The sequence below is a fragment of the Bidens hawaiensis genome, unplaced genomic scaffold, assembly GCF_021521415.1.
Source record: "Bidens hawaiensis isolate Kalapana, Puna unplaced genomic scaffold, B.hawaiensis_p1.1 tig00000284_1, whole genome shotgun sequence".
NCBI lineage: Eukaryota > Viridiplantae > Streptophyta > Magnoliopsida > Asterales > Asteraceae > Bidens > Bidens hawaiensis.
This window is the reverse complement of record NW_027491022.1, coordinates 4,019,214-4,035,020: the sequence shown is the minus strand read 5'-3', so window position 1 is coordinate 4,035,020 and position 15,807 is coordinate 4,019,214. Positions and strand designations below refer to the sequence as shown.

General features: G+C 38.8%; 1 non-coding gene across 1 annotated transcript; it reads right to left on the bottom strand.

The window, feature by feature from the left end:
* Positions 1–15,319: 15,319 nt before the first annotated feature.
* On the bottom strand, positions 15,320–15,392 carry TRNAF-GAA (transfer RNA phenylalanine (anticodon GAA)). The gene has a single exon. It is a non-coding gene; the product is annotated as a tRNA-Phe (tRNA).
* Between the last annotated feature and the right edge of the window lie 415 nt (positions 15,393–15,807).

Genomic DNA, 15,807 nt, shown 5'->3' with positions numbered 1-15,807 from the left:
TGGGATAAGTAATGGGAAAAGTAAGATAAAGAAAAGAAAGAATTTTTATGTTAATATAATAAGTAAGGAAACTTCATCCTACATGGAAAGTGGGAAAGAAATGAAAACACTTTATAAGAAATGAGTTCTCCATTGTAATGTTCTTGTATGGCTAATCACTCTCACTAGTCCTAGCGGAGATTGCGAAGCACCCGACGCGCACGGACTCGGACTCGGACACGGATAAAATTTTAGTTTTCTAGACCCATCGTGCTACGCGACGGGTAGAACATATTGATCACTGCGCTACACGATGGTGTTTCCCAGGACTTTAGAAAAAGGGGCGCCGCGCTACCCGATGGTCCAGACAGAAGGGGGTATCGCGCTACGCGATGACCCGGTTAAGTAACCGGATCAACCACGTGTCAACACGTGGCAAGATCTTGTGAATTGCGGCGTCGCGCTACGCGATGGCCTATGGAGAGGCCCATCGCGCTACGCGACGGTAGGAAAAACTTTGCCTATAAAAGGGGGCTACGGGTTTGATGCATTTTCATCCCAAATTAACACTCACTTTCACACACATAACCTTGGGAGGCGTGCCCGACCATTGTGAGATTCCGAGGCTCTGATTTCTCGTAATTCGTGTAAGAACTGGAGTTTTAATGATCCGTAGATGTGTTAAGCGAGCTGGAAGCGAGGTCCTGATGATTTAAGTTTCAATAAGTGATAAGGGAGTAGAAGTGCTGCCGGTGCAAAAGCTTAGGCAATTAAAATACCCGCATGAGGTAGGGGTTCTGCTTAAGTTATTATTTTATTATTATTATAATGATTTAGACTATAGTCGGGAGTATAGCCCGAACCTTGATTACTAATAAGCATAACATACCTTTTCATAAGTAAAGGTCATAGTAAAGTATTGTTTCTTAATGATTAAGAAATGTAAGGAATAAAATAATATTTCTTTGTGATTAAGAAATGTATGCAAAGGTTATAATTAGATTAAAGTTTCTTCTTGAAGAAGAAACCCAATATGGACGTTTCTTCCTGAAGAAGAAGCAAAGTATATGATTAAAGAATAGACAAATTGACTAAAGATCCAAATGTTTTATAGAAAGAAATGAATTGTCAAGGGTAAGCTATACAAAACAGACTATAGGTCTGAAGCTAGATTGTTGAGCTAAGATACTTATACAAAGGTTGTTCTCGTACTATAGGTCCGAGATAGAAAGAATGCATAAATCAGTAAGATACACTGATCAAGGATAAAGGTGAATACGTCCAAACCTTTTTATTGTGTGAAATATGTTATGGCGTGAATACGTCCAACCTTTTATGAATGTTATATGACGTAAATATGTCTATGTACTGTTTTAAAGATATTTATTTACTATGGAGGGTTATCCATAGATAAAGAGTTAGAAAGGATTTTATATGAGGATTGGTACAAATCCTCTATGTTTATGAAATATTTACTCTTATAAACTATGGACTGTTATCCATATGTAAAAATTTATGAAAGTATTTGCATGAGGGTTGGTTCAAATCCTCTAAAAACGTTTTGATACAAGGTAGTACTAAACATTCAGACTAAAATACATGTGTTTGGATCCATTCATATATGATTTGTAGTAGGCCACTACAAGCATACTGACCATGAGGCAAGTGACTGTCTCTAGGGCGAGTGAAGTCCGATTTTAGTTCCGATGAGATGGGATGAGGCCCACTGAGTCGTTGAACACTATTGGTGTTGTATCATAACGAAGGTGATTTTGTATATGATTATATTATGATGAATTATGAAAATCTTTTATTGAGTCAGCGTTATTCACCAGCACATAGCTGACGTATTTTTCCCCCACATTTCAGGGAAACAGTAAAGGTAGAAAAGACAATCAAGCCAGATTAGAAGATTGGGGACATAGTCATTAAAGGTGATCTGATGGCTCATATGTTTTAATTAAAATATTGTGAAAAATCATATTTTAAAATGGCAGGTATTTGAAATATCAAAACGGGTATTAAATTCCCGAGATTTCATTATAATAATATTTTATGACTTCCGCTTAAAGAACGTAACTCTGATATATTTGCAAAACAGGTACCAACTATTGGTCATACGCCTAGGCCCTAGGCCAGGGTGTGATAATAGAGATGAGGAGCAGAATTCTAAATTTCTAGATCTTTTGAAGCAGCTTCACCTTAATATTCCATTCCTTGAGGCACTTACCCAGATGCCTTAACACGTGAAGTTCCTCAAGGATATTCTTTTGAATAAGGTGAAGCTTGCTGAGGTCGATTCCATCCCATTAAGTGCTAGCTGTTCTGCTGTCCTATAGAGGAAGTTACCAGAGAAGATGGCTGATCCAGGGAGTTTCATGATTCCCTGCATCTTGAGTGAAGATACGGTTATTCATGCGCTGGCTGATCTTAGTGCTAGCATTAATCTCATGCCGTATTCCGTGTATCGCAAGCTAGGTTTAGGCGAACCGAGGCCTACCAGGATGAGTATCCAGCTTGCTGATCGTTCTGTGAAATACCCTCGAGGGGTGGTCGAGAACATGCTGGTTCGTGTCAACAAGTTCATCTTCCAGGTAGACTTTGTCATTCTGGACATGAATGACGATGATAGCATACCACTGATTTTAGGCCGACCATTCCTTGCCACTGCACAGGCGTTGATCGAAGTCTACGAGGGTAAGTTGATTTTGAGAGTTGGGGATGAGAACGTCACCTTTGACTTTCGACAGTCACTTAAACACCCCAAGTCTGCTGATGACTCCTTGTACTTTATCGATACCCTCATGGAGCATGTTAGGGAGTTTTTCAGCGAGATCTGTGGAGGATCTGCCTCCGACACTCAGATTCTTGATAGGGACATTCCGGAGATTGAGATGGTTGCCATGACCGATCAGTCAACGGAGGGTGACATCGAGTCACATCACCCTGAGTCTGAAGTGTCTACTGGGATCGTACGTGACGATCCGATGGACCGACCTTCTGTCGAGAGCCCCCCTCCTTCCTTAGAGCTTATGGAGTTGCCTGCCCATTTGGTGTACGCGTTTTTGGATGAGGAGAGGAAGTTGCCGGTTATTGTTGCATCTGCTTTGACGGAGGTCGAGAGAGAGAGATTGTTGAGGGTGCTTCGAGAGCACAAGGAGGCCTTGCATTGAAGATTATCGACATCAAGGGTATCAACCCTTTGTTTTGCACACATAAAATCCTTATGGAGGATAATTATAGGACTGTCGTTCAACCGTAGCGGCGGCTTAATCCGAAGATGCAGGAGGTCGTGAAGAAGGCTCGATCATCAAACTTCTTAATGCGGGGATCATTTTCCCCATTTCTGATAGTTCTTGGGTTAGTCCAGTCCAAGTGGTTCCTAAAAAGGGTAGCATGACTGTCGTCACCAATGAGAGGAACGAGCTCATTCCCACAAGGACTGTGACCGGTTGGAGAGTCTGCATCGATTACCGCAAACTGAATGATGCCACGAGAAGACCACTTTCCTTTACCTTTCATCGATCAGATGTTGGAGCGTTTGGCAGGTCAGCAGTACTACTGCTTCTTGGATGGTTTCTCCGGGTACTTTCAGATTCCTATTGCTCCCGATGACCAGGAGAAAACCACGTTTACCTGCCCATACGGCACGTTTTCCTATAGATGTATGTCGTTCGGACTGTGTAACGCTCCAGCCACATTTCAGAGGTGCATGGTGGCTATATTTCATGACATGATCGAGGACTCCATGGAGGTGTTCATGGACGATTTTTCTGTGTTTGGGAGCTCTTTCGATCAGTGTCTCTCCAACCTTGAGAGGATGTTGGCCCGATACGTTGACACCAACCTAGTCCTTAACTGGGAGAAGTGTCACTTCATGGTATGTGAGGGCATCATTTTGGGGCATCGTATTTCGAGTGTGGGGATAGAGGTTGACCGTGCAAAGGTCGAAAGGTCCCCCGCCCACTTCTGTGAGATCCATACGGAGTTTTCAGGGTCACGCTGGGTTCTACCGCCGGTTCGTTAAAGATTTCTCTAAAATCGCGAGACCCATGACCAAACTTCTGGAGAAGGATGCCCCATTTGTGTTTTCTGAGCACTGTATCGAGGCGTTTGATCTTTTAAAAGACAAACTTGTTAACGCCCTGATCATGATTGCTCCCGACTGGTCGCTTCCCTTTGAGTTGATGTGTGATGCAAGTGACTTCGCAGTCGGAGCGGTTCTTGGACAGCGGAAGGATAAACACTTCCATCTAATTTACTATGCTAGACAGACCCTGAATAGTGCGCAGGAGAGTTACACCACCACCGAGAAAGAGCTTTTAGTTGTGGTGTTTGCGTTCGATAAATTCAGGTCCTATCTTATTCTAAACCATTGCCATGTTGGACCGACAGGAGGTCACCACGGTACGAGTTTAACAATGAAGAAGGTTTTTGATTGTGGCTTTTATTGGCCTTCGATTTTTAAGGATGCGCACGCGTTTGTGAGGAGTTTTGATCATTGCCAGCGTGTTGGCAACATTTTGTCATGAAATGAAATGCCCTAAAATGCTATTCAAGTTTGTGAGGTTTTCAATGTTTGGGGCATTGATTTCATGGGACCGTTTCCATCTTCGCGTGGGAACAAGTACATATTTGTGGCTGTTGATTATGTCTCGAAGTGGGTTGAGGCCAAGGCCTTACCCACTAATGATGCCCGAGTTGTACTCCGTTTTCTCAAGAGCCTTTTTGCTCGTTTTGGTGTCCCGTAGGCATTGATCGGTGATAGAGGTACTCGCTTCTGCAATGTGCAGATAGAGAAGGCGTTGCGACGCTATGGGGTCACCCATCGGTTTGCAACCGCCTACCACCCACAGACTAGTGGGCAGGTGGAAGTGAGTAATCGGGGAATCAAACGTATTCTTGAGAAAACGATTGGTTCGAATCGTCGGGATTGGTCCGACAAGTTGGATGATGCGTTGTGGGCCTTCCGTACAGCCTACAAAACTCCGACCAGTTCCACACCGTTTCGGATGATTTATGGGAAGGCCTGCCACCTGCCTATTGAGTTAGAGCACCGTGCTTCTTGGGCCCTACAGAGGGTCAACTTTGATATGTCAACCGCAGAGAGCACTCGTTTCCACCAGTTGCACGAGTTAGAGGAGCTGAGAGATCACGCTTACGCGCAGTCTTTCAGGTATAAGGAGCGGATAAAGGAACTGCACGATAGGAAATTGAAGGGTAACAAGCAGTTCAAGTGTGGGGATTTGGTTTTATTGTACAACTCCCGGTTGAGGTTATTCCTAGGAAAGTTGATATCCCGATGGTCGGGACTGTTCACGGTCAATGCGGTCTTCCCGTACGGCACCGTTGAGATAGAGGATAAAGGCGGGAAGTTTAAGGTGAACGGTCACAGACTGAAGCACTACATTGGTGAGCCGGTGACTGATCAGATGGTCGAGGTATTCTACCTTGACTCGATACCCGAGACATAAACGAATGAATGCACCACTCGGGAGCCTGCCCGAGTTGTAGAGGTTGTATTTCTGTATTCGTGTGTACTATCTATTTTAATTGTTTTGTCTATTTCAGGATGTTCCAAGATGAAACCGCTAGTATTCAATCTCCATTCGAGTTGGTCAATTTAAGGGGTGTTCCATTATTGGAAAAAAAAATAAAAACCAAAAACACAAAAATATGTTTATTTCTTTATGTTTTTGTTTTCCGTGTTGTTACGCCGCTACATGCGAGCGAGTTTGAGTTTTTGCAGGTTATATTATGCGCATGGTAGCTATGGTGGCGTTTTGGAACAGGTTCTCCCGAGGTTGTGGCCGCGAATGAAATGCTATAAGGTCGTTTGAGTACTACACAGCTATTGATGATTCTGCACACAAACCAGGGGAGTAACCCGTTATTTGTTTTTATTATTGTATATTATCTTTTTATTTTCTGTTTTATCTTTATTTTATTTTGTTTCTTTTCCTTGTACTCATCGAAGACGATTTCGTTCTAAGTGTGGGGATGGGGTTTATTTTACTTAGTTGAAGGAAAATATTTGAAAAAAAAATAAAAATAAATAAAAATAAAAATAAAAAAAATAAAAATTTTGAAAAATAGTCCCTTGAAATTTGTTTTCTCTACGTTAAACAAGAGATGATATTATTACCGAGTAGTGCTTATTTTATAAATTCTTGGTGGTTTCAAAAATATATATATAATAAATAAGAACAGTGCCCATTAGACCCGCACATAATGTATGGCAACCGAACAGTTTAGACTCAGTAATCGATGTGTCGGTAGGCTCAGCCTTTGAGAATGAAAGGGCGGTGAACCTCTTAAATGGCCCGACTTTAGTGGGAAACATCTTAGGGGTTTTGTTTGTTTAACTAAACTTGTGACAGGACTGGAATGAAAAGCCGGGTCATACTCAAGCCTCGAGTCACTTGGTAGTCTGTATATTAGTTGTTTTATCTGTTGTATTTGTTTCTATTCATGCAAAGCCATGTACTATGAGTATCAAAAAAAAATGCAAAAAGCCAAAAGGCAGAAAAATAAAAAAAACAGAGAATGCATTTGTAACTGCGTGCACTTGAAAGAGAGCTAGAGTTCATAATTTGTATATGAGTCGAAATGTTTTAATCATGTGGCAAAAGGTTTAAGTCAAGTTGGGGTGGCTCGGCCCGGTAAAACCATAATGGAATTGGTGAAGTGGCAGCAGGGCTTTTAGGTGTGGGTTCCACTTAGTCATACAAATTAATAGAATTGTCACGCCTTATTTGCCTCACTAAGTATTAGGGGCATGGGTTTAAAGTGGACAACAATATCGGCAATCGACCTGATCTAGCTTATTAGGTGAAAGTTGGAAGAAATATTTGGGTAACGGGTCACTTGTTCTAATACTTTAAAAAGAAAAAAAAGAAAAAAAATATTAATAATAATAATAAATAAATAAAACCAAGAGTGGTCGGTAAAAACTCGGATATGATCCTGTGTAGTAATCTTTTTCAGAGACGAAAAATTCTGAAGTGTGGGGATATTTGATGTGTTGTAAAACACACGTATTTTCCGCACCTTTTATCTGCGTATTGTATTACATTTTATGTATTTTAACTTGTTTTAGATAGGTTTTATGTATTTTTATTTATCTTGTAGGCAAAGGGTGGAAAGGAAGAAAAACCGAGCTTTTCAGAGAGCTTACGGGTCTTTTACGCATACAATTTCAAGACAAAGCTTAAGGCCCGGCCTGGTTACATATTGGAAAAGCCCAAGACCCTATTATAATATAACATAAAAAAGAAAAAAAACCCTAGACCAACAGAAGGTTCTGATCGCAGCAGTGGACAGCAAGGGGAAGGCGAAAAAGTTTTGTAGCGGCTAGGGTTTGAAGGTTTGGCAGCTAGGGAAGGAAGAACAAGCCTCGGGGATTGATTTCCCGTCAGTTTCCATCAGCCAACAGCAGCCATAAACATCATATATCCTTCCTCTTTAAACATTGTTCAACACTTTGATTTTCTTATTGAATTGTTAACTAGTTTTGCAATTGCTTTAAGGATTGACTTGTTATTGATTAGTATTGATTGTTGGATGATTTTTGAGATGATTGATATGAGTTTTATGGTGATTTTAATGAGTATGAGCTGCTGTCCAACTATGATTCTCGGCTAAACTTGTTAGTTCTACCTAGGAATGATGATAATTGTTAGTGTTTGATGAGCTTGTTGGATTGTTTGATTGATAGACTTGATTTGTAGATGTAAAGTTTGATTTAGACATGAAATAGGTTGTGTTTAAGGGCTGGAAATTTTGGTGATTCATTGCATAAACCCCGTGTGTCGGTTAATTAGTTTTGTGTTGATTGATCGGTGCATTGTTTGATTCTATACTTTGTGTTTAGGGTTTGTTTGCTGTAGGTACAACCGTAGGGTTTTGTTGCATGATTTATTGGATTAAGTACAGCGGTTAAACACCTTCTTTGAGACTGAGAGGTGATAAGAACTTAGGGTTGTCTCATTACCTTTGCATGCTAGAATAAGAATTGCGCGAGAGCGAGTTCGTTTCTTGTCAGGTGTATGTGTTTTGAGCGACTAGTTGATCTATTTTGGTTTAAGTTGAATTGTTCCTCTATCCTTGGTTGTGTAGTATTCATTGCCATTATGGTCGAGTGTTGGTGAGACCGAGAGGTGATCCATCATTAGAACACGTTAGCAATTGTTTCCCGGTTTGGTTGTTTTAGCCGATTTTGAGTAGTTTAGTCTTGTTGAGTGAGACCGATAGCTAATCCAGTGAGCCCGAGCGATCCTTAGTCGTGTCATCTTTAGGGACCGGTGTCTTGATATCATTCAACCCATTAGCTTGTTAGGCCTACAGTTTGGTTCAGACCTAGGTAGACGTTTTTCTCCATCCAAAGTTAACACAGTTAGTTTGTCGTTAAGTTTTCTATTTTTTTTAAGTTTTGTCAGTCAGTTAGGTTAATTCAGTTAAGTTAAAAGAAACAAAAATCAATATAATATTATTCTAAGGTAGGTCTTGTCTAGGGTTAGTAATAATTAGCGTCTTACGTGTCCACGTGTTCGATATTCGGACTTCCTAGGTCTATACTACTTGCGATCGGTACACTTGTCGGCTATGTGTGGTTTTAGGATTTTCGTTTTAATATTAAAGCTTAGTTGTGAGGGTCATTCTTTTAAGCATATCGACGCACATCAGTCTTTAATGTGTAGAAGCATATTAGGTTACCTACTGCGTGTTCGTAACTAGTTTATGGTTTATAGCTGGCATAATCCATAGGAGCTATTTTTTGTGGGTTTAAAGATTTTAAGTGTTCTACCTATCTTGAGACTGAGAGGTAATAGATAGTTGGGGTTGTCTTATTCATTAGGCGGTTTGGGTATAGATTACACGATAGTGGATTTCCCCCTTATTGTCTTTTGATTTTTGCTATCCTAAGTCTTTTTGAGCATCTTTTAGGTTACTCCTTACGTACCTTACACTCCCGGATGTATTGTGATTAGTGATACTGAGAGGTGATCTAGTCATTAGAGTACTTTAATATTGTTGGAGAGACTGAGAGGTAATCCAACCAAACGGTTTGCGTCATAAGTCCCTTAGGTAATCCTTTTAGGTGACACCCAGAGAATGATCAGGGATCCACTAGGATGTCTAGGGCGTTGTATCTTTAAATCCCGGTTCCATCACAGTTTCCATAGCCGATAAAGCATCCAAGATTCATAAATAGGATTTCAAGCCTGGGTAACGCCTTTCTCATTATTGTCTTCGTTTAAGTCTTAAGAGTTTTAAATTCAATTTATTAGTTTAATTTAGTTTAATTAATTAATAGTTTTAAATAAATTAATTAAGAATAAAAAAATACTTTTTCTCAATTATTAGTTTAATTAGTTAATTGTCAAATAAGTAAAATCATTAAGTTTTAAGTCAGAGTTTAGATTTAGGTGTCGCTAGTGTCCTTTTGGTATGATATCCCGAACTTCATTAGGCTTTACTGCAGTTGATATGTACACTTGCCTGTCTAGTGGTCTAGCATTAGGATAGTCTAGGTTTATAAATTTAAAACTAGAGTGTCTAGTTAGGTTAAGTTTTTATAAACCGCTTTCAGCACGTCAAGTTTTTGGCGCCGTTGCCGGGGACACTTAGGCGATAGCGAAACTAGATTTGATTGAACTTAATTAATTAATTGGTCTTATTTATGTGTCTAATTGTTTACGTCTTGTAGGTCTTAGGTAGTGTTTTTAGCGTGTCTAGTAATTTTTTGTAAATATATATTTTTTATTTATATTAGTGGTCTTTTTGTGTCTTGAGTTGTGGTATGTCTCGTGAGTCCGTGTGTTTTTGTGTTTTATGATTATCTTAGTGAGTCTTTTAGAGAGTCTTTTACTTGTGTGTCTAATTTTCTGCGTCTAGTAAGTCTTATAGAGTGTTTTTTAATTCATTTATCTATTTTTTTAGTGTGTCAAGTAATTTTTTTATTATTATTATTTATATATTTATCTAGTGCCCGTGATCCGTTTTGTTTGAGTGTCCATTGAAGTGATTATTATGGAGCATCTCTACAGGAACCGCCAGCATGGATACGATTATAGTCATCGGGATCGTTTTAGGGAAGTATTGTGTGAGATACGTGGTGGACCCTATTGGTCACATGATTGCTATTATTCACAAGGGGGTCGCACATACGAGTATGAAGATCATCGACCTTACTCACAACTGTATGAGCCTCAATGCCAATCACCATCTATACGTGAGCTCGCCAGATTCAATGATGAGTTGTTGCAAAAATGTTTAAATAGTTGTGATCGTTGGGATCCAGAGCAAAGTAGAATTCGAACTAAGCAACATCTGAAGGAATTTGATGAAACAGTTAGAAAAATGAATGAGAATTTGAGGGTATTGAACGACTGGTTTGCCGAAGATCGAGAGGAGCGTTTAACAAGCAGTACAGAGCAAATTGTTTGTGAGCCGAAACACACCCCGGAACCGGAGACCATAATGGACGATGAAGTCCCACCTCCGGTTCAGCAGATCGTTGGCCATGTTGGCTCAGATTATCGGTATTCCACACTTTGGTACTTTGGATCCGAACTCATTGATGTTGATTTTTGGGGTGACGAGGAGATAGAGGTAGTAGAGTTACCTATTAACACCGTGGTTTAAATTGAAGAGGGTGATGAGTTGAACGAAAACGACACGGAGGAGGAGCACATTCCATCATGGGAGCTAGAATTTGGTGATGTGAAGAAGAGGAGTTTGACCCACTTGGTGATTTAAAACGTCTCGAAGATTTACTGTATAACGAGCCAAGTGTGGGGATCGAGAAGGAGCCTTGTGAGAAGAGCAGTGAGGATGTAAGTGATTAAGTTCCTACAGCATTACACATCGAATCTGATAAACCAAAACACGAACGATACACAATCTCCATTCGGGACATGTCTAGGTTTGAAAATTTGGATAGAAGAGAAAGGATACCGAGGCTCAGGGATCGAATTGTTCGTAGGAAATTGTCATACCCGCCTAACTTCAGAGAATCATTATGTAGGGATGACCACCTCTTGGATTACATGCATATCATACAGTTCTGTCCTGGGAAATTTAAGAGTTGGTGGGCCGAGTTGACTTCATATCTTTGGGTTCACGAGAGTTTTGAAGTGGGTTTCTTCCTGACCGTTTGTAAGAGGAAAGTGTTGAGGAGCACAAATGGGAAGAGGATAAAGGAGAAGCCTCCTGATTGAGGTTTTAGGATCCAGTCTGGCTGAAGACTCCTCTGTAAACTTAGCGCTTCCCGGGAGGCAACCCGGTAATATCTTTTCTTTTTATTTTATTTTCATTTTTTTTATTTCTTTGTTTTGCTAGGTGTTTCTTCTCTTGCTTGTAGGGTGTTCCAAAGTTTCTTGTGAGATGGTTGCTAAGCTATGATTTTAAACAAGTGTGGGGATGCCACTTACTTCAGGATTGCCGCTTTCGTTAGTGTGATATTACTTTATTGAAAACATAGTTTGTTGAGCACGGAACACGACTCATGACACACGGCCACTGCAATTTACCAGGGAAGTTTGTTTCATTTTCTATGTTTTTTTTATTTATTTTATTTCTGCTTTATTTTTGTCTTTTTCTTGTCTCACATTGAGGACAATGTGAAATTTACATGTGGGGATGGGAAACTAACGTTTTAAGGTAGTATAATTTTTTATTCTTTTAAAAAGAAAATATAAAGTTTATATTTATATAAAATAAAAACAAATATATAAAAAAAATTTTAAAAATATATCCCTTGAATTATATGTTTTTCAATAAAATGAAAAATGATAGAAAAATTAGGGATTGGTTTTTAAAACTACTAATATATATGAGATAAAAAAAAAGCGCACTTAATTTGGGATGTGTCGGTAGGCCCAACTAGCTTTGAAAAGTTTCCCCTAATTATTATTAATATACTTAATAGTCATAAACCTTGTGGGTTCTCATCTTGAGAGAAATAGTGAAGCTGAAAATTCGATAAGGCATAGCGAGTATTACCGTAATTTGACTACCTTGATGTGGTGAGAATTGCAAGCGCTTAAAATTAGCACGTCACTCTGTTTTATGAAAGTAAATAACGAGTGGTGGCGCCCCGCCATGTCCATCATTTATACGAGCTTAGAAAAATAGTTATATATTTAAGTAAAAGATGCCTAAGAGCACAAAATTTTGTTGCACGAACGTCAAATATGTGCAAATATTTTGAAAATAAAAGTGAATGAGAAAGTTGTGCAAATGCCAAAGAGGCATTCACAAAAAAAAAGAAAAAAAAGAAAAAAAAATCAAAAATAGAAAAAGAGACCAAAAGGTACATACTAGACGGGGTTGAGAGCTTACGTGTTACCTAGGGGATGGTGACTCTTAAGAATACACTATTGGGGCTAAAGGTTCTTAGTCAATAAATATTATTAGGATATACTAAGGGTGGAGGCCTGAGACCGTCATATACTGCGTTGTAGCTCGGGTGAAACAATGTTGGGCCGAAATCCGCTAATATAGTTTTAGGTTTAGGAATTGCTCGTACGACCTCATTTGACCATTCATCCATCTAAATTCCACCTAAGTGCATTTTCTTATTACCATTAAAGGGTTTTTAGCTTACGGTGATAGGTTGAACCAGTGTGTTTCAACCCGGTTTTAATTGTCTTGATTATGATTGAGATGGGGTTAAGCAGATCTGTAACTCTTTAGGTGTGAGACCCATAGGTTTATTTATATCACTTAAACTAAATCGTTAAATATTATGGGGGGCTTGATAGGTTGGTGGCTGAGTTTAAGTGGACAACAATATCGGCAATCGCGGCTTTTGCGTTTATCTATTATTAATTAAAGTAACCTAAATGTTTTGAAAATCAGTTTTTTGATTCTGATTCCATTGCAAATAGCTTTTTCAGGGACGAAAAGGATTTAAGTGTGGGGATATTTGATGCGGTCTAAATTATACATATTATTCTATAAATAATCCCTACTTTTAAGTGCTTTGAGCCAAGTGTTTGTTGAATATTATTATTATTATTTGGTTCATTTGTGAGTTTAATGGTTTCAAAAGACTATGAGCTAAAATAGAGCACGTCTATTAAACTTGAAACCGATGAATGAAGGGTCGAGCATATATTATATATTACTAATTTCTATTATTAAAAGTAACTACTATATATAGCATTTAAAAGAAAAAAATAAAAAATAAATAAAAAGAAAGTTAACGTAAAATATATAATATTATAATAATATGAATAAAGTATGCCTAACTTGTTAATTCTTTTATGGGCAGGGCCCACTAGCGTTTATTAAAAGAATTCACCATTGTTTTTTTTTTTGGTCGGTGGAGGGAAAACCTAGAAGACATATAGTAGCTGCAACAGCTTTTCTGAATTATTGGTGGTGTGTTATACGGATTTTTCAGAAGTGCCTAGCACTTTTTAGTCAGTGAGTCCAGCAACTATTTGGTGCTAGCAATTGGCTCATTCCAGAATTTTAGGACAAAGGCACACAAAAACTTGTGGAGTAGAAGATCAGGCTATCGCAAGAGAGAAGAGATCAACCAAACACAATTTCTATTTGGTTTGAAACTATTACTTTTTGTTATGAAACTTGCCTTTAAATTTATATATTTTCTTGTTTTGAGCATGGTTGTTGGCTAGACTTTTTTTTAGTTACCTAGGCTTTGAATGGCTATTTTTTTTGATTCTTGGATTGCTTGTTAGTTTTATTTGTTATTGGTGTTGGACTAATATTATTGTAACCAACTTTTTGATATTTAATAAGATGAACATGCATGCTTATTTTTAATTTAGTTTTATTCAATTGTTCCATATGTGTCTTTGTGAAAGTCTTTCATGTGTAGATGCATATTAGGTTACCTACTGTGTATTCGTAACTAGTTTATGGTTTATAGCCGGCATAATCCATAGGAGCTATTGTTTGAGGGTTTAAAGATTTTAAGTGTTCTACCTATCTTGAGACTGAGAGGTAATAGATAGTTGGGGTTGTCTTATTCATTAGGCAATTTGGGTATAGATTACACAAGAGTGGATTTCCCCCTTATTGTCTTTTGATTTTTGTTATCCTAAGTCTTTTTGAGCATCTTTTAGGTTACTCCTTACGTCCCTTAGACTCCCGGATGTATTGTGATTGTTGATACTGAGAGGTGATCTAGTCATTAGAGTACTTTAATATTGTTGGAGAGACTGAGAGGTAATCCAACCAACCGGTTTGCGTCATATGTCCCTTAGGTAATCCTTTTAGGTGACACCTAGAGAATGATTAGGGATCCACTAGGATGTCTAGGGCGTCGTATCTTTAGATCCCGGTTCCATCACAGTTTCCATAGCCGATAAGTATCCGAGATTCGTAAATAGGATTTCAAGCCTAGGTAACGCCTTTCTCATTATTTTCTTGTAGGACCCCGAATCCCGGGAATCCTACAGTTGGTAATCATACACGAAACTTACAAAATTCTTAAAACCAAAACAATTCATTTCATTTCGAAAACCATTTCAGAGTATAATTCAGCGGAAAATCATAATTATCAAAACTAGTTCCCAAAACCCGGGAATTATGCCCAAAACCAAACTTCAATGTATTTAATAAAACTTTAAAAGAAAAGTGCTACGAAGCTGTAGTATGGTAGGGGCAGAGGGAATTTCCGGTGGAGCGGTGAAATGCATAGAGATCGGAAAGAACACCAACGGCGAAAGCACTCTGCTGGGCCGACACTGACACTGAGAGACGAAAGCTAGGGGAGCGAATGGGATTAGATACCCCAGTAGTCGTAGCCGTAAACGATGGATACTAGGCGCTGTGCGTATCGACCCGTGCAGTGCTGTAGCTAACGCGTTAAGTATCCCGCCTGGGGAGTACGTTCGCAAGAATGAAACTCAAAGGAATTGACGGGGGCCCGCACAAGCCTCCGTCAAGGAGAGATATGTATTGAACAGAAGCAAAAGTATCAGTAACGGTTGGACGGTAGTAAAAGGTCATAGCAAATCCTGTAGCCACTTGTACTAAAAAACAAGTAAGCGTAATCCCCCCTAGACAATAAAATATGTTTACATTAGGAGGAACATATTTACTAGTTATATCATCCGCAATCGCCTGAATCTCGAGACGCTCTTCAAACCAATCATAAACTTTATTGAGAAGTTCTATTCTAGATTAAACAAAGTAATTGAAGTCTCGTTTGTTTTATGGTTTGTATTTTTATTATGTATAGAATAAAAAAAATACAATAAAATGAGGGATTCACTGGGATTCTCAAAATTGGAAAAGACTTAATGAAAATGTATTCATATCAATGAATTGGTAGAGTAGAGACTCATACAAATTAATCATGTGTCAGGAACCAGATTTGAACTGGTGACACGAGGATTTTCAGTCCTCTGCTCTACCAACTGAGCTATCCCGACTATTCCTGATGTATCATCCTCATTTTCATTTTACTAGAGAACGTGGGTCTATGTCAATTGAACGGGTATTACAAAGCCTCGTCCAGGTCCTATAATTTGTCAAAAGAACAACTTTGTAGGTTTCAATATGAATAAAAAGATCGATCGTGAATCATTCAAATGGGGATTCCTTGGTCAAAGATGTTCATTTGTACATGTATCATATATGCCACATGTGACATGTGATACATTTCCGCTCGGATCCATTTGTATAAAGAGTCTTGAATGAGAAAGATAAGTACTTTTGAACCTCTAACGCAAAAAGTAGAAAAAGGATACAATAAAGAATTAGGGAGTCAAATTGGGGATAGAGGGACTTGGTAATCAAAGCCCAAAGATCTATGAATTAGCGCATGCTTAACTAGCCAAGCAGACA